Genomic DNA, 20,575 nt, shown 5'->3' with positions numbered 1-20,575 from the left:
TACTTCGGGATTCTGCTTTTTATCAAAAGCCACTAGCTTGCCAGTCTTGGTTTCCTTCCCTGAGATGAGGAGGTGCCTGCACCTGCGAGGCCTCCCAGCATGGTGCACGGTTCTACTTTCTGAGCTCGAGGCTCACTTGCAGATCAGCGTGTCTGTAGGGGATGCTTGAAGGGATTTAAAGACTCAAAACAACGAATCAGCAACCCTGGAGACCCAGCCGCGGTCCAGTCTATCCCGGGGACTTGCTGATCGTTAGCCCTTCTCTCCCACTCTCATTTCTTGAGGACCGCCCTGACTGTGCCCTCTGACATGCCCCTGAGGCACAGCTCTGAGACAGACCCACACCCTCCTTCCTCGTCGATGGCCTAACCTCATCCTTCCCACCTTCCCTTTTGCTCATAGAAAGTTATAATCATCATTCCCCTCATAGTTCTGAGCCACACATACTTCCTTAAGATGAGAAATTAACTTTCCATCTTGATCAAAAACGTCGGAGCACACCTATGAAAGGTTTGGAGTGGACCACCAGGTCTGGCCCACCGGTGCAGAGTAGGGGGCAGGAAACCCGGTTCTCACGGGGCAGTGATCTGGCTCAGGTCACTGAGCCCCAATTTCCTAATCTGTACTAAATGGGTGATAATGCCCACCCCTGCTGATCTCCCAGAGAATCAGAAGGTAGGATGGATGTGAAACTGAACAGAAGACTGTGCTCTAGTGACAGTGCAGCACTGCGCCAGCTAACGCCGTAACTGTAATAACCGCTCTCGGTGTCAGACAAGCAGCGCAGCACCGCGGCTGGGGGCAGTGGCTGAAATACGGGCGCCGGACCTAAGCGATGGCTTCCAATCCCAGCGCCTCCACTTACTAGAGGCGTGCCTTTGGGTAAGTGAGTTCACCTCTCCGGGGCTCAGGGTACTCACCTGTGAAGTGGATTTTATGAGTTAAAACAGGCAGATAGTCAGGGTGAGCGGCTGTTACCGGCTCCCTCAGCATCTTCCTGACTCTGCTTTGACAGCTTCTCTTTCTCATTGGAGAACCGCCGTCCCCGCATCCTGTGTTCTCCAACTGCACCGCGCAGTGCCGCTCTAGGCACCTTCCTACCCCTTCTCCACCGAGGGGCACGGCAGTGTGGATGAGACGCGTGCGGGGCAGTTCAGCCCCCTTCCCTTGATAAAAACCTTACAATTTCATTTTCACATATATTTTTAAGGCATTAAGCTGTGTTTTTTATTGCACCCTGTATTTTTAAAATTGTGGTAAAATACACATAACATACAATTTAGCATCTTAACTACTGACATGTCCACAGTATAGCAGCATTAAATATATCCACACTGTCGTCCAACCAGTCTCCAGAACTCTTTCCATCTTTCAAAACTGAAACCCTGTACCCATGAAACAACGACTCTCCACGCCTCCCCCCCACCCCATTCCAGTCCCTGGCAACTACCACCCTGCTTTCTGACTCCATGAACGTGACTACTCTGGGCAGCTCATGTTACGTGGCATCATCCACTGTTTGTCCTTTTGTGACTGGCTTCTTTCACTTGGCATGATGTCTTCCAGGCTGACCCCTATTACCGTATCATGCATATGTTTAAAAGCACCAACCAACTTTTTCCATGTGAACTTTATTATAAAGACTTGGGAATTTCCTCTTTTAATTAATCATTTATCGATTTTCACAAATAAGTTCCTTAACATGAAAAACACCACAGTACAGAGTAAAAGCATGGTGACTTGAGCCAAAGCATGGCTGCAATCCTGAATCCAGCCGTTATGAGCGAGATGGCCTTGGTCAAGTTACTTTAACTTCTCTGTGCCTCCCTTTCCTAATCTGTGAAATGAGGACATAGTAATTCTTAGTTCACAGGGTTGTTTTGAGGATGAAGCAGGTTACTTCCTAGAAAATGTCTACAACACCCATCCCCTGGCACGTTCAAAAAGTGCTGAATATTTTATTATTTGATGCTTTTCCGGATGCCTCACCTCCAGGACAGTGATAAAAGGAGAGACTCTGGTGGCTGTTGTGAGAGGAAAGAGCAAGTCCGTTCTTCCTCTTAACATGTGGTATCGCTTTGGAAAAACTCCTTTCCAACTTTGGGTCTTTGTCAAGGAAAAAAAAAATCCACTAACATTTTAAGCATACACAATTTTTAGCTCTCGCTGAGCCAGCCTCCTGAGCACAGCTCCAAGTCTCAGGGCCAAATTCAAATCCTCGCAGTATCTGAAACCCACCGGCCTGGGTGACAGTGGCAGTTGTGAGACATGCAGAGGTCCTGGTTCCATGGGCACATCTCCAGCCAGACATCAGGGAACACGACCACACCCATTGATGGCCCCAGTCATTACCATTTACGATGCAACCACCATGGCACCCTGAGGCTTGGACTGGAGTCTTGTTATCATCCGTGGGCCTATTTCTACATACGGTAATTTGTAACAGTGGAAGTGGGATACCCTTTGGATCTTCGGTCTCAGTATAATGAATAGTAAATGAGTCATGAGTAGAAAACGCCTTTCCAGGTTCTACCTTCAAAGGGATGTGAGGATATAATACATCCTGGCCTGATCTGGGTTTCCCCGTTTCTCTGACTCACCCTGGTGCTACGTCAACAGAGCGTGCTCATTTCTTCATCCACCATCATTTATTCCTCACACTTTGACTGAGTCTAGAAGAAGCCAGGCAGTACTCTGCCGGGTCAAAACAGCAACATAACATTCAACATGACCCTCTATCCTCTTTTCCTTGCTCTCAGCCTTTAGAACACTCCTCAACACAGGGTGTCCACTGATATGAACAGGTTGTCTGTTCAGTCCTAAAGGGGACCTCTTCCGCCTATGTTTATTACCAGTAATAAAGAGATGCCCTGTTCATCAAGCACGCCCTGTGTACGGGCTGAGCGCTCAAATGTACTCTCTTACCTACTCCTCTCAAGAACACGTTGGCCTGATACCATCATTTACAGCAAGGAGATCCAGGTGGAAGGCAATTAAATAACTTGTGCCAAGTCTCCCTGTGGAAACACCGCAGCCCGAGATTGAACCCAGTTCTCTCCAAAGTGGAGTCTGGCTTCTCCCCAGAGCCTGAGCTGCCTGCAGCCACTAGCAAGGTGGAATGAAATAGCTTTCAAGTCAGAGTCTCTCCCACATGTGTGAGCTCTGCTGCCCCAGCCATGACATGGCAACAGAGAGTTACTGGGAGGACTTAGAGGGAGGCATGCATGGAACCCCAAGGAGGAGCACACACGATCAGTCACCGGTGGCTGTTACTAGTGAGAGTCCAACGACGCGACTTTACAGGGGGGTAGTGTTGTTTCACCTTTCCCTTAGAAAGATCGTTACACCATGTCAAGGAAGCCCAGAAAGAAAAAGTACAAGTGGTATGAATTCATAGATTCTGGAAATTGAAATTTCTAGAAAACGAAATTTCTAGAAAATTCTAGAAACATGAACGCTAATCTACAGTGACAGAAAGCAGACCAGTTGTTAACTTGAGGACAGAGGCAGGAGGAAAGGGCAGGAGGAAAGATGTCAAAGGGAGAGGGAAACTTCTGGAAGCGATGGGTGTTTAGTTACCTTGGCTGTGGTCATGGTTTCACAGATGCATACGTATTTAAGAACGATTCAAACTGTACACTTGAAATATGTGCAATATACTGCGTATCCATCACATCTCTATCAAGCTGTTTTTAAAAAGGCATTTCTGGCACATGAGTGTGTACGCTCTGCTGAAGGGGCAGCCAGTTTTATCTATGCCAGCTCAGGGTGGCTGTCCTCACCACAGGACCGCACCCAGAGCCGGAGCAGAGGTCGCCGGGCTCAAGTCTCAGCAGACCTCTCCTGGCTTTCTTAATTTGTCATGTGGCAGAAGGAGATGAGCAGGCCACATCAGTGGGAGGCACGTGGATGGCTGGCAAGTCAGGGAGCTCAGCAAACGTGCTTTAATCATTTGATGAAGTCTTGGGCAACAGAAAGAGGGGACCCTTTTGTTAATGAAAGGGCTTTAATAATTCCCAGTCTTAGCTCAACACGGATCTAGACAATTCTGTCGAAGAAGGATAATTTTTCAAACCTTGAGTCACTGGGCATCTTTCAATGGGGTCAACTGAGCTAACTGGCAACAGAGACTCCAGAATTTGACAGTCACCACAACAAAGACAATCATTCAGATTGAATCAGACATTGAAAATATTTCTGACTTGCGGGCACATCACATTAAGTGAAGAATCAGTCATGTCTGATATGGCCCCTTTTGCTTGTGTAAAACTGAGCCTTTATGTAGTCTGGAAATTCGCTTTTATTTGGCTTTTGAAAGTTGGGAGCAGCCACACGTGATGATAGCTGATATTAGTAACAAGAGAACCTAAAAAGCCACTGAGAACTCCCCACGGGCCAGGCACTTTCTAAACACTTCGTGGTACTCGCTCATTTGATCCACTCAACAAACCTATCACTGCTCATGTTATCCCCACTTTCAAGATGAGCGTATGAAAGCATAAGAAGTCCAGGAACTTGATGGAAGCCACACGGTTCAGAAGCAGCGTTTAAACTCTTAACAATAACGGCTACCGTTTCCTGAGTATTTACTGTGTGTGAGAACTTTTCTGAGCACTTCCAACATTTTCTTTTTAAAAACTGATGTGAAAACCCCAACATGAACTCATTACGATGATCACCAACTTACACATGGGGAAACTGGACTTTTAACATTATTAAGTGATTCGTTCAAGATCTCATACTGCTGATTAGCAGGAGAGCCAGATTTTAGAACCAGGATCGTCTAACGCCACATCCAGAGACAACCCATTAGACAGCATGGTTTTCCATCCCCTTTGAATAACTTCCTCTCCTCAAGACAGTAAGTTCCACCATTCAGCTTTTGCGGTAGACAGAGACACCAAAAGGCTGAAGGGGACAAACACTTGTGTAGCTACATGCGTACGTTTTAGTCAGTTATTTTGAAAACCCAGGGGAAGTAATCTTATGCATAAGAAATGCTTTGGAAAGCAATAAAGTGGATTAAACTATGGTTTGAAGGTGATGATTTAGCAAACTGCAGAGGTGTTAGTAAAAACGCAGGAGAAGATCTCTTTGCATATTACGTCCCCAAAGAGGATCACCTAGGAAACATTCTTTGCACACAAAATAGTGAGGGTACACACAATACATATGATAAACATAAGCCACAATCAGTCAAAGCTTGCTTTTCCCATAAACTCTGTCGGCCAAACTTACACCAAGAGGGTGGAAGGATATTACGTACGAGCTGGAAGAGATGAGAAGGGACGTTAGTAACGTCTAGCAGGCTTGGGTTCATTAACATACCTTCCCTCCTTTGTATTTATTCTACTAAACACTGAACACTGATAACAATGCCCACCATGTTACAGAGTAAGCTATGTGGGGCTGCAGAAAGGATGCTACCCCCAAGGAATCCACTGTCCATCGGGGCAGACAGATGTGGCTCCACAGCAAGACGATTAAAGACAGTACGATAACCCCCCCCCCCAGTCTCCCTGTTATACTTGGAACAAAATCCACCCTCCTGAGCATGGCCCCAAAGCCCTAAATTTAGAGACTCATCCAATACTCTCCCTACACATCAAGAAATGTTAATTAGCCTCCTTTCAGTCCTTCAGGTGTCTCAAACTCTTCCCTCTTTGCGTTGACTGTTTCCTTTCCTGGAAATGCCCCATCCATCCATATCCTGGCCCAGCACACACACATGCACGCTCGCACAAGCATACGCATTAAGTATCCACTTTTCCTGGGATGATAAAGGAAGGATTTCCAGAGGAAGTGGCATGTCAGGGACAAGGTATCTCAAAGGAGAGAGAGGAAAGGCAAAGGCAAGGCAGACATCCGGTGGGTGGAGGGCTGACCCTGATAAAGCAGGGGGGCTGGGTAAACGGAGGGATGGGCGAGGTGCTGACACGTGTGGACTGCAAATAGGACAAGAGTATCAGTCGTGACCAGTTTCCCAGGGGCCGCCTGTCAAGGTCAGGACACTGCGATGCGTTGTGCACTCCACAGGGAGCCCCCAGAAGGGGACCAGGGAGCATAGTGATGGTACAAACATTTGTTTTCAAAGAAAAAGCCTGTGGCAGCTGTGTGGAAGAGAGACTGCACTTGACCAGATGGGGAAACTGGGGCTGGGGGAAGGGAAAGGCTTTCTAAGGTTGTGGTGAGTGAGGATGGGTGTGTGGACTGGAAACCACCATAGGACCAGAATCCCCGTCCACCTGCCGTGGGAACCCGGAGTCGGCACCCTTGTTCCCTCACTAAGAAGTTGTTCAGAAGTCACCTCTGAAATGGAATCAAAAGATCAGGGCTCCTGCAGCTCTGAATAACTTCTTCGCTTGTCAAGTACAAATTCTAACTAGCACTGTTTTTAAAAGGGGGGATTAACTAGAGCTTTTTTTTAAAAAAAAATCCACATATAGGGTACTTCAGCAAGGAACAGGGCACCAGAAAGTCCCTCACAAAGGCCACAAAGGGGCTGCTCTGGACGGATGTGGCCACACCTGGAGTGGAGGGGTGCTCGGTTGCCTTCACATCAGGACTTGGAGGGACGCGACAGCTGGCTTGCCTCCTGATGGCCCGATGGCCATCATTCTGGGAAACCGTGTCACACCGGGGGAAATGTGACCACAGCCCACTGGGAGTCAGCAAGAGGACTGTGGGCTCTGCATGGATCATGTTTTTCACATCTTCTTGGTACAAGAACAACTCTGACTATAATGAAATCATGGGCTGTTGACAGGGCAACTGCAGATGTCTGGGGAATAAAACTGCTGCCAGCAAAGACTGGGCACTGTGGAAAGAAGAGATGTTGTGATCTGGAGCTGGAAGTCCTGGGCCCAACTGCAGCTCCACGACCAGCTCGGTGACCGTGGGTCAAGCATCCTCCCATGTCTGAGCCCAGGTTTCCTTGCTGGTTCAGTGAGGAGAATGACCGGTCTTTAACAGGATGGTTTTAAGGAATAAGTGCCATAAATGCACATGAGAAGGATCTAGCGTAGTGCCAAGTGGTGCTAGGAGCAGCAGCATGTTGAGGGGTCCAAATTAGTCTAAGACACAACATACAGGGTCTCACAAGCCTTCTCAGGGGGAGTCCAGAGTCCGTGGAAGGGGCGGGTCTGGTCAGGTTGAGCATCAGGGCTCAGCCGAGTAGAAAAGATACAGGAGCATGAGGGCGAGGCCACTAATTAAAGTCCCCAAGAGAGGCAGAGGGAGATGGGGCTGCCCGCCCAGTGTGATCTGCCATTTAGCAGATCAATTAATTTGTTGTCTATTTATCTGTTTGAACAAAGATGTGTTATGTATTTAGTGTGTGACATAGTCTAAGATCAGCTCTGACTTCACAGAAGAATCCAGACTAAGCCTTCCCTCAAAAAGTCCACAGCAGATACTGCCCCCAGGCAAGCACCACATGGTAGGGGAGGAAAGAGGAAAACGGATTAGCCTTAAAGGCTGTGGGAGGGGAACTCAAGGATGGCTTCCCAGAGGCGGCGGTGCTAGCGCTGAGTTTAACAATCTGAGTGGAAGCTGAGTGGGACTGGACAGGCTGGAGGACGCAAGAGCAAAGGCGTGGTAGTGGGATGTACCGAGGTCGGCAGGGGTGCCAGGAGCAGGGCACGGCAGGCGGTGAGGCAGGAGCAAGAAGCCACAGCACCCTTCCGTACACTGAACGTGGGATTCTTCCTGTAGGATGTGAGCAGCCAATGGAAGGGTTTCAAGCAGGGGAATAATGTGACGGTCTCAATTCCCCAAGGAGGTGAACGACAAATGGGAACCCAAATGAGAAGCCCTTGTATCATGTCCTACTACCAATCCCCGTGTTAATTACCTAACTGACCTCCAGGTCAATCAAAGACTAAAAACAGCAAGACACAGAACACCAACCAAAACTGCCGTTCCAAAACAGCTGAGTGTAACAGATCATCACTTTATTCCCTGGGCCCAAATCTTGGGTTGTAGTCCTGCCTCTACCACTGACAAGCTGTGTTGCCACAGGCAGGTCCCCAAACCCCTGGAATTGTGAGCACACCTGGAGCCTTACAGGCTTGGGACTAAGATCCTGGTCTTTAAGTGATCAGCCTATCAATGCTGTAGTTCCAACAGGACTGTGTGAATCAAATCAATATTTCATTGAATTAAGTCCCTATTTCAAATGAGATCGTCAGAATAACTTCAGGCAAAGAACACTGCCTTTTTCCGAATACAGTCCCCTAGTGGATCTGAAACTATTGGTGACTAAGCCCCTCTCTCACCTTGACCATCTTTTGCCTCTGCACAGCTGTAGTTCTGTTACACTCCAGCCTGGGGATCAACATCTGTTTGCATTAAATAGTGTGTTTAAGCTGCTAGAAAGGATTCAGCCAGTCTACATTTACTAAGCACATATTACGTGCCAGGCACAGTTCTAGGCACAGTCGGTAAACATTCACAAGGTCTCAGCCCTCACGTGATATGCAATTTAGTCTGTGACAGGGAGGGGAGGCAGTAAGCAATGATTAATCTGACAATGAAACAAAAATCTACTCTTGGTGCTGTATGTTACGTACGGGGTACCAGCACGTGATCTAAGGCAGGGTGACTCTGGGTTCAAATCCGAGTCTGCAGCTTCCCATGGTTACACTTCAGGGCAACGGCTTTAACCTTCCTGGGCTCTGGTTTCTGCATGGGGGGGCGCGTAAGGACTAAGTGAATTCATACATGTGAAGTCCTCAGGACAGTGCCTGGAACTTAATTACAACTAAAATAAGTGCTAACCAAAATTCTAAGAATTACATTTGAATTTTTAGAATTATGTCCAACCTCACAAGTGACTTCACTTGCAATTTTGTAAGCGAATGCTTGAAGGTGATGATCAATACATAGGCAAGGTTATAGAATAAAAAATAATTCATGTTTATACACCACTTTCCAATCTGCAAAACATCACACATATTCTCACATGATAATCAAAACGAGCTACCTGAAGTAGAGAGAGGCAAGGCAAGAATATTTTCTTAATGTCTTAATTCATTACAGGGTCCTTGGTACTTAGCCGGGGCCAGGTCCATACTAGGCGTGTAATAGATGTTTCTTGAATGAAAAAATGCAGACGAGAGCACTGAGGCAGCCTTTACTGTGGGACAGCCACTGTGCTTGACGCCTTACGTACACTAAACTCAGAGAGCTTAGCTGATCCTCTCAAGGCCACACAGCTAAGCAGCACCGAGGGCTGGGTCTGACACCAGAACGCTGCTTCTGCAAAGCCACCGGTAAAAGCAGAGACACCTCCTGCTGGTGAGTTTCTGTACCTTTATCAACGAAACCCCTTCCTGCTTGGCACACGGTAGGTGTTCATGGTAGGCACGAGTAAGCATCCATTCATTCCCTGTTAGTCAGAAAACATGCACTCACGCTCTCCTGGAGCTGAGGGCTGTGTCTACAGTCTTGCCTGAAAGATGGTGCCCATCAACTTCCAAATCCTTCCCCAGAACCAGTTCTGTAAGACCCAGTACACTGGATGCCACTATCCAGATGAGGACCTTCTGAGCACTTTATCTGCGTGTCGGTTGTCACCTCCCACATCCCACATGACCCAGCTCCTGTGCACATCTCCAGACTCACTCATCAAGGGCTCACAGCTCTGTCTTCCTGGGAGGGCTTCTCACAAGCCCTTCCCTCCCCCACAACGCTCCCCACTCCCCACCTGTGCCTGCCCTACACAGCTGACTCCCCACCACTCTTTAGATCTCAGCTTAAATGTCATGTCCCAGGGCTTCACCGACTACGTCAGACCCTCTTATGTACACTCTGATGGTGTAATCTATGTTCCACAATTCACTGAAAAATGCATGCCAGGACTGCTGCAGGCCCTGAGAATTCAGCATGAACATGACAGACAAAACTCCCAGCCCTCATCTAACCTTCCTTCTTAGGGGGATTAGCATTTTCTCACAGAGTTCTTATCACAATTGGAATGAATTCACAACAGGATATGCACATCATAGTACTTCAGTGACCATTAGCTGGCTGCCTTTCACAGTCAGGTGGAAGATGTGTAAGAATAGAGACCTGACTTGGTGTTCATTACTAAATCCGCAGAGCCTAGCACAGAGCCTGAGACCTGGCAGATACTTAAAAGGTTAGTGCTATGAAAGTTCAGATGGAAGATAAACACACACACGAATGCATGCATGAATGCAGCTGAAATTCCCAAAGCATCTTATACAGACCAATTAAAAACCAGGTTAAGCAAAAGGAAACCACTCAAGCTGCCACTCTCACCAACTCAAGTCATCCGCCATCTTTGAGGATTTCCTTCAATCTCTGATGTGTGGCACACAGGCTTCTGCCAAGCAGTGGTATTTCAGAACAGGCTGCAAGGTAGTAATTACATCCCCCAATACTCCTATAAATAGTCGTAGGCAGCCCTCTACCCCAATCTTGTTTCATTGCTGGGTTTCTGGGCTGAATTTGAAAGGCAGACTTGTTTTTAAAGCCTTGGCAGTTTGGAGGCTATAGCTGGCTCACAGAGACTGTGCTTGCAGGTGCGAAAAAATACTTTTTGCATACACAAAAAAATACGAGGGGGTCAAGCTGAATCCTTTGAAAATGTGGCCTTACATCTTTCTATTTTATTTTCCTGAATTTTTGACGAGGACAGATTTTTGTTGGTGTGCTGCCCATTTTAATAGCGCACTGGAATTTGGCAATTCCGCAGGGGAGCGCATTGAAATGCAAAGAGAGGCCAGGTCTCTAACTAGGATCCCTTTACCTGTATTCACTCAGGAAGAAGAGAAAATGTAATGTGGAATTAACCACTGAATTACCAGCTGAATCGGGATTAGAAACTGGAGGATGATGGGGAGGGTTATTCACTGAAATACTAATTTTGAACAGCAGGCATCAAAAACAAAGTACAGTAGCTACACCCTCCATTTGGATAAGCACCTTACTGCTGTTTGGAAGAACGTTTTTTTAAAGAGCACATCCATTTATTATTTCATTTGATCCTCACTGAAACCCTGTGGTTAAGTTATGACACTGCTACCAATCATCGTTTTTCTGCACAGATCAGATCATGTAGTTGCCCACCTTAGTAAGTTCAAATGTTTCAGATGCTAAAACCACCACCAAACAGAAGAAATTAGCTACCTGACGATCACGAGCACACAGCCTCCAGACCTGCTGGCACCTAAAGATTGATCACCATCAACCAATCAGAGAATTGTGCACAGCGGATCCCAGACCCTGGGATGCCTCTCCCTCACCTTATCTTTTATAACGCTCAACTGAAACCCTTCAGGGAGTCTGGGGTTTAGGGGGCATAAGCCACCTGTTCTTGCTCATCCCTGCAATAAAACGTTATCAGCTTAAAAACAAACAAACAGCAACAAAATCTGTTGCTTTCAGGTTCAAGTCCAAAGTCAAGGCTCACCATATCTGGTTTTAACCCACCTTCAAGCTATGTCTTCTATCATTCATTCCCAGTAATAACAGGCAGGCACCTCCTTGCTTATCAAGATCTTCCAGTACGACAAGGAAAGACAGATAGACGATTCAGGCCAATATATGTTAGCATGTCCCACAAAAGGAATTCCTGAAGGAAAGGGGGTTTAAGTTGACGTCTGTTAGTTGAGATCTGAGTTAGGTGGCTGAAGCGTGCTGGAACAGGTTGGGGTGGTGACATAGAGGTGGATTCAGGCAGAGGAGACTGGCTACAAAGCAGTGCAAGCAGGTGCATCGTTCCCCACCCGCCAGTCTCAGCCACACAGAGTAACTGCTGCTCAGTGGCTCACAGCTCCAAGTCAAGGACAACCTGACAGAACGATCCTTTTAGTCTCTCTCCACTAGATGACCTCTTATTAATCCTTCAAGTCCCCTCTCACTTGTCACTTTCTACTTTCTCCGCTTCGCCATTAAGCTTTGCCTGAACATCCATCTCTTCCTGCTGGACTGTCAGCCCCCTGAGGGCAAGGAACGTGAAGTGTGGGACTTGACACATAAGTGTGCGGATGAGCTGAGCAGGGATTCGCTGCCTGGGACAGTGAGCAAGGGGGCTTTGCTGAGTCCTGGAGACTGGCTGTCACTGTGCTGCTCTGAAGGGCATATGTGACAGTGGACGTGGCAGCTAGAAAATCAACTGGGCCAACCTTTAAGCTCAACTGGCCAAGAACAAACTGACCAGCGGAGATCCTGGTACAGTCCCCACCTGACAGCCAAGAAAGGGCTCCTGAGTGACTTATCAATGGTAAGGCTTGCTGTGTTCCATGGCCTTTGCATCAGACTGCACCGTATCTATTCGAACCCAAACCCGCATCGGTACATGTTTTTCATCTTCTAGGTCTCTCATTGCCTACCTTCCTGAAGGACATAACATGGCCTGCTCTAGTTCTGGAAAACTGGTGAGGACAAGGAGACATGCCTTGCTGGGTTTCGCCCAAACTCTTCTTAGAGCAGTGCTTTAAAAACAAACACAAGAAGAGCAGAATTTCCCCAAATTAAACAGTACTCAGAAACCCCAGATCAAAACAAGATAAAACAGTTCTTTGGAAATGGAAGTGGGGGGCAGGGGGTGCCATTTATTCAGGCTCACCCTTGACTTCCCACTGCTAAGGATGGACAGAACAAGAAATGGAAACACCAATCTACAGAAGCGCCAAGCATCACTACCAGAGGGCCCAGCAGGCTAGCACTTCACCCAGACCTGCAACATCAAGGGGAGAGACCTAGCTTAGGGGTCACCTGAGTCTGAGTCCAGACCTGGGCGCTGATTAGATGACACGATCTCAGGGAAGTCATTTTGGGCTCCTTCTATGTAGGGTGGGGATTCTCACGAAGGCTTTGCTGGGACTGTCCCAAGGGTTAGATAAAATATATGCCAAGTAATTCATGGAACAGACAGGCAACAAGTATAAGCTGAATTCGCACTTGTGACTAAGGCTGATGTGCTGTTTATTACTGCCACTTACTTTTCCCAAAGTCGTCTTTCATCCATTGTGCTCAGATGTAGGCGGAGAAGGCTCTGATAAAAGGCAGTCACTCTTCAACCCCCGCCCCCCGCCGCCCCGGTTAAAATACAACTGGAAACACGAATTTTAAAGAGCTTTCAATGCAGAGAAAAGGAGTGGGTTGCAACAATTTTGCAGATGAGCCTCTCACCTTTGGAATATAGGGCCGCTTTGTGGGAAATTAAAGCCCACCCATCTGAGGGTGTTAATGGGATTTCAGAGAAAGGGGCTCTCCTCTGAAGGCACTGGGTCCCTCTGTGTATTCTCTTACTATTACAGAGGTCCTCAGTTATCAGAAAGCACGAAGGGGACGTCCCCCTGTTCCCCAACACAAAGGAGAATTTGTGAGACCGTCTAATAAGAGGCAGGGTCCCTCATGAGCCCTGGAAACCAAAATCTCCCCCCAAATTGGATTTCCTGGCAGTTTCACCCCGAGAGCAATGGGCGGGTTCAGCTAATGTTGTGCATTATTCTTCCCAACAAATATTTATCGCTCACCTTCAGTGGGCGAGGCAAGAGTGCAGAGCAGTGGACCCCAGAGGCGGGTCTCGCCCTCTCAGAGCTTAGTCAACAGGCCAGTAGGGGATGGGGTATAAAAGTTCTCCCCGCCAGAGCCCCCAGAGTCAGAGAATCAGAGTCTTCACTTACCTGGAAACAAAACTAGGAGTAATCGGCCACCTACTATGTGTCAGGGACCTCAAGCTATGTCCACACGTCATCTCGTCCAATTTTCCGTTAACCAAAACTGAGTCTCAAAAGAGGTAAAGTCCCTTGGTCAAGGTCACACGGCTAGCTAGGCAGCTGCCCTGAGACGGTCTGGGCTCAAAGTCAATGCTATTTCAACACAACCTGGGTCTCTAGCACCGGGCTTAACACACCTGATTTCATTAACACGAAGGCCATCTCCAAGTGCAGTCACACAGTGCCAACCAAATGATGGTCACGGAGAGAAAGGAGTGCATGCGCATTTAGAAACCTCATGCCTTTACTGGCTCCTCTTTTTTCTCTCTCCCTTTTTCAGTGCTCCCTCCAAAACCAGTTCACTTCATCCTTTTCCATGAGCATTTATCCAATTTAAAGTCCATGAAAACTAATGCACATTTTTCAACAAGTTTGCATTAAGCACTGCAAAAGTGCTTATGTGCTATTTAGTGTGGATGGCACTGGGGCACGGAACACATTTGAATATGCCTTTTAATTAAAGTCCAAAGGAGTTAGCAGGAAGCTGGTTTTGTTCTGTAATTTACGTAACTAAGAGCTTGTTAGAAAGGCTTTGGGGGAGAGGTGGGGGGAGAGGGTGGGGGGAGGCAGGGAGAGGGAATGGAAAAGGTGCTTAGTCAACTGAACTGAAGACATCAGGCTCCTGCTCGCCTCGGCAGCACATACACTGAAACTGGAATGATACCGAGAAAACTAGCATGGCCCCTGGACAAGGATGGCACGCAAATTCGTGAAGCCCTCCGTATTTTTCTTCAATTAAAAAAATAAAATAAAATAAAATAAAAGATGTTAGGCTAAAGAATGAAAAATAAATAAAATTTTAAAATACAGTATACACCCCTGCATCAAAAATAAAGGTGAGGTCTTACATATCTTTCATTTAATTTGTATATAATGTTTGTATATAATATTTATAGATTATGTTTTTAATTTCCATTTCCAGTTCTCTGCTATTGTTACATAAAAATACAACTTATTTTTGGACATGGCTCTTGTATCCCACAATTCTGCTAGATTCACTCAGAAGTTCTAAAAGTTACATGATCCCTTCTTTTTCCTCATGTACACAATCATACCATCTGCAAATAAAGGTAGGTTTGCATTTTCAAAATAAAATAAAATAAAGACATTAGGCTGAAGGAGATGGTAACTTTCATTCACACCATCCTCCCCAGCCTGGAGGACGGAATGGTGTCTCCATCTACCAAACAGCACCCAACTGGGCAGTCCAAGGATCGAGGCTCTATTTCCAGCTCCACAAATTCTTAACTCCGACTGCCTCCTCGGTAAGATCTGTCATGTGGGAATGGTCCAAGATTCTATGAAAACAGGCAGAGCTTGCAACACCAACAGGGTTATTTTCGCCTCTCCTCTGTATTTAAGTTAAATTTCAGGATCCAGGCCAGTCTCCTCCCACTTGCTGTCCCTCTTACTAGACCAGACAAATTACTGCCAGAGCGCTCTAGGCTGTGGCTTGAGGTTTTTCCTTTTCCTGTAAAAACTGGTTGCAGCTCAGATCTGGCTTGCACACCATTTCTCTCGCTTCTAAAGTCACACTTGAAGGTCCATGGCCCTTTTGGTTCTGCTGCTGGCGTGTGTCTACAGATCAGAGCTGCGTCCCAAGCAAAGGGCTCTATCAACAGACAGTGTGTAGAACAAGGGAGACACACGGGATTTTTGAAGTCAGGAAGACCTGGCCTTAATTACATGCTCCTTCAGCCCCTCTGAGGTTCCTGTGTCAGACAGAGCTTCATAACAAACAAGTGTCAGAACATGTGCACAACGTCTGAGCTGTATGGAGTACTCTAGTGGGAGACACACTCCCTTTTATCATGAACAAACACCATAGGTACCAGATATCATGAAAACAGAAAGGATGAAACTTTGAACTCTTCAGTCCATGAGTTGCCCATAAACGAAGAGCAGAAAAAACGAGTATGTCCTTTTACAAAAATAATTGAATGAATTCACTTTCTAGCCTCTCTCTTTCCAAGAGGAGCTTAACTTGCCTTTGCTAGATATGTATTTCCTCTGGCAAGGCTGCAAGTCTTGGGATGGACTATGCATTTATATCTTAAAGGGTTTAGTTCTTAAAAGTTTAAGAAAGCTACAGCATAAAACAAATTGATGGCTGATCTGTCAGGTCCTCTGCAGAGTATCTGTGAAGGTCAGAGACCTTGAAACAGCACATGACCTTCTGGGACATCAAGCTGGGAAAATACTTCCTTGTCTTACTCTGAGTTGCCCTAAAGCAGGCCTTGAAATAAAGATTCCAGTGCAGGTAGCTGACTTGGGAAAGGCCAGAAACACTGTCAGGGGAAGGGCAGGTGAGACAGGAAGGGAAGGCAGCCAACAGAAGGTGCATTATTAGCTCAGATGCCAGAAAATTCGAGAAAACAGATCAAAACACACAACCTCAATTATCTCACCCACAGGGAGAAAGAGCTGGGGTATTTATACACCAAATGCCAGAGTCACTGGTCAAGGGCTGCTTCTAAGGGATGTCAGCAACCCTGATCAGCACAATGGCCTTCCTCGGTTCCAGAGAAGTCAGCAAAGAAACGCAGCTCTGGGCAGCTGGCACTGGAATGGCAGAGGGTGATGGAGATGGTGGGGCTCTGGAGCACCTGCTCCCCTTCCTAATGAGGTTTCTTGTCCAGATGCCATGCATCACAATGTTTCCTTGTCTTCCAACCTTCTCACCTGGCCTACCCCTTCTTCTCCTCCAACAGCCATCTCTTTAGGTATCTCATCTCCATGCACCTCCTTAGACAAAGCTTCTCTCACACCACTTCCGTTCAGCATCCCATTAAAACCATCTGCACCTCAAGCACCTCTGTAGTAAAGCACCCAGAATAGAATCCAGAACACGCTAAATGCTCAGCACCTGTTCGTTCAGATAAGGAGCCCAGTCTTACCTGAGTGGTCTTCAAAGGCCACGTACTGACAAATGATTTCACTGCATACCATTTCTCTAGGTTTCATAATCTCCTCATTTACTGATTTCACCCCATTTTATAGATTAGGAAACTGAGGCCAAGAGGACTTAAGAGCTCAAGACAGAGAGCTCAGATGAGGCAAGATCGAGATTCAAATCTAGGACTCTTTGATTCCTAAGCCACATCCTTTCCCTTGAGGATTATGGAGGGAGGGTTCAAGGCAAGGTTATGAGGAATTCTGAGCCTGCTGGAGGCTTTGGAGACAAATGTGCAGTGTCACAGCGTGCTGCTGGGGCCACACGGGGAACACAGTTCCAGTGCTTGCTCCTCCTTGAAAAGGTGAGCTCCGTGAGCAGCACTCTTGCAGAATCACCCTCCTGTGGCCAGCACATTGCAAGGGCCTGGCACAGAGTAGGCGTCCCATGGGGACTAACTGGGCAGAGCAAGTTGAACAAGTGATCAGGAGAAAAAGGGCAAAATGAACTGATGGGATGCGACAGAATGAGGGATGGTGATTCAGCGAGGAAGTGGCATTATTACACTAGGTGTCTTGGATTGACTAGCATTTACTGAACACTACTATCTTTAAGCAAAATTTGGAAAGCCCAGACCATACTCTTACAACATACTGCTTTTTTCCTGCCTAAACACATGGTCTTCTGCTGCACAGACAGTTATATGAACTGGAGGAAGTTCATACATTGTACTGCAAACCGGGTATTTGGGGTAGTAAAAGCAGGTACTGAAAACGGTCCCTCTTTGTGGGGAGTGCTTGCTGCTGTCAACGATGCCCTTTACTAGTCATCAGGAAAGATGGATGCCTGGCGGTCAGCTTCAATTCCTCTCCACACCTTTGTTTTGCGAGCTAAGGGGACCCCTCTGTAATATAACTCACATCTCCCATCACTGAGCTGAACAGATCTGACAGCTAACATTTGGCTGCTTTATTTGACCTTAATCTGCTCTTGAACTTTGACTACTGTTACTGGATAACCAGCCACTTTCAAAGGGGGAGAAACCAATGTGTGTAATGCCTAGCTCAGAACACACTGCCTTCTTACTATTAACTCACCGGCTCGCCACGGCTCCTCTCTTCTGGTGCCAAAACTTATATCCTCCATCTCCCCTTATGCACACAATGGGTACTCGTTCAACCTACCTGGCCTACTGTGACATAAACATAGCACAATTTTGTAGGAAAAGGTATTTGTATGATTATAGAAAAACCACACAGCCTGGACTAAAGAGCCCTATGTTGAAATCTCAGCTTAGCTTCTTAGAAATGGTATGACCTTTGCTGAATGAATTAACCTCTTTAAGCCTCAGATTCCTCATTAAGAAAACTGAGATAATAATGTCTAACTTCTAGGATTATTGGGAAGATTAAATGGGAAGGTAGAAAAAAATGTCTGAACTAATGCTTAAAAACTTGACCTGTGGAAGCTGCTCTCATTAGCACCAGTATTAATATTAATAAGTATCGTGTTGCTAGAGTCATCATTATTGTGTGATTTCAAGACACACAATTTCCATTCATATTTTAGGGGGAAATGTCTATTACTATAATTTTAAAGCACAACCAAAACCACACTTGGAAAGGGCAGTGAACTAGGACTGTCATTTACTATCTTCCGGCTGTAAAACTCTTCAAAATAAACTGTTCTACTGAATAATGATGAAACTCAAAAATAATAAATAAAACATTCCAGCCTGTGTCCTGGTAGGTAAAGCCAGCAGGAGCTAGCATGTCCCACTTGTGGGACACAGAGATTGAGGGATAGTGATTTCTTGGTAAATGTTATAAGAGCCTCGTGTCTCGTCGACCGCTGCGTCTCACCAGCGGTACGCTGAAGGCCTCATTCATCAACCTGCTGTCTCAAAAAATAATCTGCATTTTGAGCAACACTGTAAGAAGCTGTACCTAAACACATACACACACAGATAAAAGTTCATCTCAAACCAACAAGCTTGTTGGTGAATTTGATAAAAACACCAAGCGGTTGCAATCAAATTCACTGGGTTTCAAGAAGAGGGCAAAAAAGAGAGTATTTCCATTTTAACAGGCACTGAGTCTAATTACCAAGAGAAAACATTTAAAATGTAAAAGTGGGGCCAAGTGAAATTGTTTTCCCTGTCTGTGCATAAATACACAAACGACACATTTTACTACCAACTCACTCAAGTTAAAACCTCAATCTTCATCATATCAATTTCATAACATTAGACGCTGCCATTCTAATCTGGTATCGATAAGAAGGAACAAGGCCTGGAATTTTACACCTGGGTGCATTTCATTTTGCTTCTCTTCAGTGACAGAATTCAATATGACACAGCTCAGCATGACAGCATCAGGCTGGGACTGTCACCTTAGGGGCTTAGACATCTTTAAAATTCTTACAAAAGTGAAATTGACTGACAGCGAAGCAAAATGATGCTTTTAACTGGAGTTAGAAGATCAGAAAAGCCAATGGAAACACTCAGTTCGTTAGGCTCTTCGGCGAGGGAGCTTTTGCGGAAAGAGCAGCAGCCTCTCAAGGGCTTCCCTGCTGCAAAGTGGCAGCGTCCCGTGGGCCGCCTGCAGGGAGACCTCCACCCAGAGGCTTCCAGAGTGGTGGAGCTACAAACTACTGTACATAAAAGAGATAAGCAACAAGGTCCTAGTGTACAGCACAGGGAACAATGTTCCATAGCTTGTAATAACCAGCAGGGCTCTGTGGGCCAGGATGCGCTCCTCACTGCACTCAGCCCTTGGCTTAGGGGCCCAGGTCAAGCCTGCTCCCTGCTTGGGACGGCTCTCTTGAAGCCTGGAGCAGACCACGGTGGTGGTGATGCTAGATGAGGAGACAGCAGCAGCTCCTTGGGGATGAGATCCAGCACTTCAAGAGGCTGGGCTTCCCACTGGTGGGGATGAAGGGGCTGCAGGCACCAGAAGGCATCCTTGCTGAGCATTACAAGGACCTGCGGAGGAAGCCCTGCTATCCAGCCCTCATCAGCTACCAGAGCTCCTGAACGTGGTAGCCATGGTCTAAGAAGACCCCAATGTGGCCCACACCTAGGGGCCATGATGTGACACCAACTTGGATGAGGCTCCCCAAACACCATCTGGAGAGACTACAGTACTCACATTCACATCACATCAGAACATCACCCACTCCAGCCACTGCGTGGAGGGGGCCAGAGAGAGATGCCGCTGTGGTCCCAGAGCAGTGAGGTGGTAGTTCTCAAACTCACGTTCTCTCTGTCACAGCATCCTGCAACCTGCCACAAAATCATGGAGCTGGAGGAATACCTAGCCTATCCCCTCATTTTACAAATCGTTATACACACAGTAAGGGGACTCAAGATCTGAAAGTTAGAGCCCGGGGTTGGATGATGGGAATAATGATTATGATACGAAAACTAAAACATAATGCTGGCAATACTACATGTGCATGCCATTTTATTATTTACAGAGCACATTCATAACAAAGCACAGTCATACAGACTCTTCCTGATTCTTATCTTGACAACACCCTATGAGACAGGCAGGGTAATACTGTGACTCCCATTTTAAACAAGGGGAATCCAGCATTCAGAAAGGTGCACTGACCTTCCCTTCCCAAGGTTAAGTGGCTAATCATTGGCAGGATGTGGACTCAAGGCTGGATCTGACCCCAATCTCAGATCACCTTCTGCCATCCCACACTGAGCTACAGGCACAGGAAAAGTAGCACTGAAGGCCTGAGAGCCTGGTCTGGCCAGTGAAGAGTGGCAGGAGGAGGGATGCGCAGGGTCTGGCCACAACCCGGAGAACCAGAAGGTAGCAGAGGAAGCAGGTGGGAGATCCCAGTGTTGGGTGAACTGTGCGGCCGAAGGCCCAAGGCGGGTGATCTGGACCAGTGTGGTCCAAAAGAAATCAAAGTCAAG

At 46.8% G+C, this 20,575-nt stretch overlaps 1 protein-coding gene and 1 non-coding gene across 18 annotated transcripts in view; one reads left to right on the top strand and one right to left on the bottom strand.

The window, feature by feature from the left end:
• DAB1 (DAB adaptor protein 1) overlaps positions 1 to 20,575 on the bottom strand; it is a 386,755-nt gene that overhangs the window by 175,817 nt on the left and 190,363 nt on the right. The window lies entirely within an intron of this gene.
• Positions 14,374 to 14,480, top strand: LOC116283130 (U6 spliceosomal RNA). The gene has a single exon (XR_004192682.2). It is a non-coding gene; the product is annotated as a U6 spliceosomal RNA (small nuclear RNA).

The sequence above is a fragment of the Vicugna pacos genome, chromosome 13 (genome assembly GCF_048564905.1).
Source record: "Vicugna pacos chromosome 13, VicPac4, whole genome shotgun sequence".
NCBI lineage: Eukaryota > Metazoa > Chordata > Mammalia > Artiodactyla > Camelidae > Vicugna > Vicugna pacos.
The sequence above is the reverse complement of the archived record's forward strand: the minus strand, read 5'-3'. Positions and strand labels throughout refer to the sequence as shown.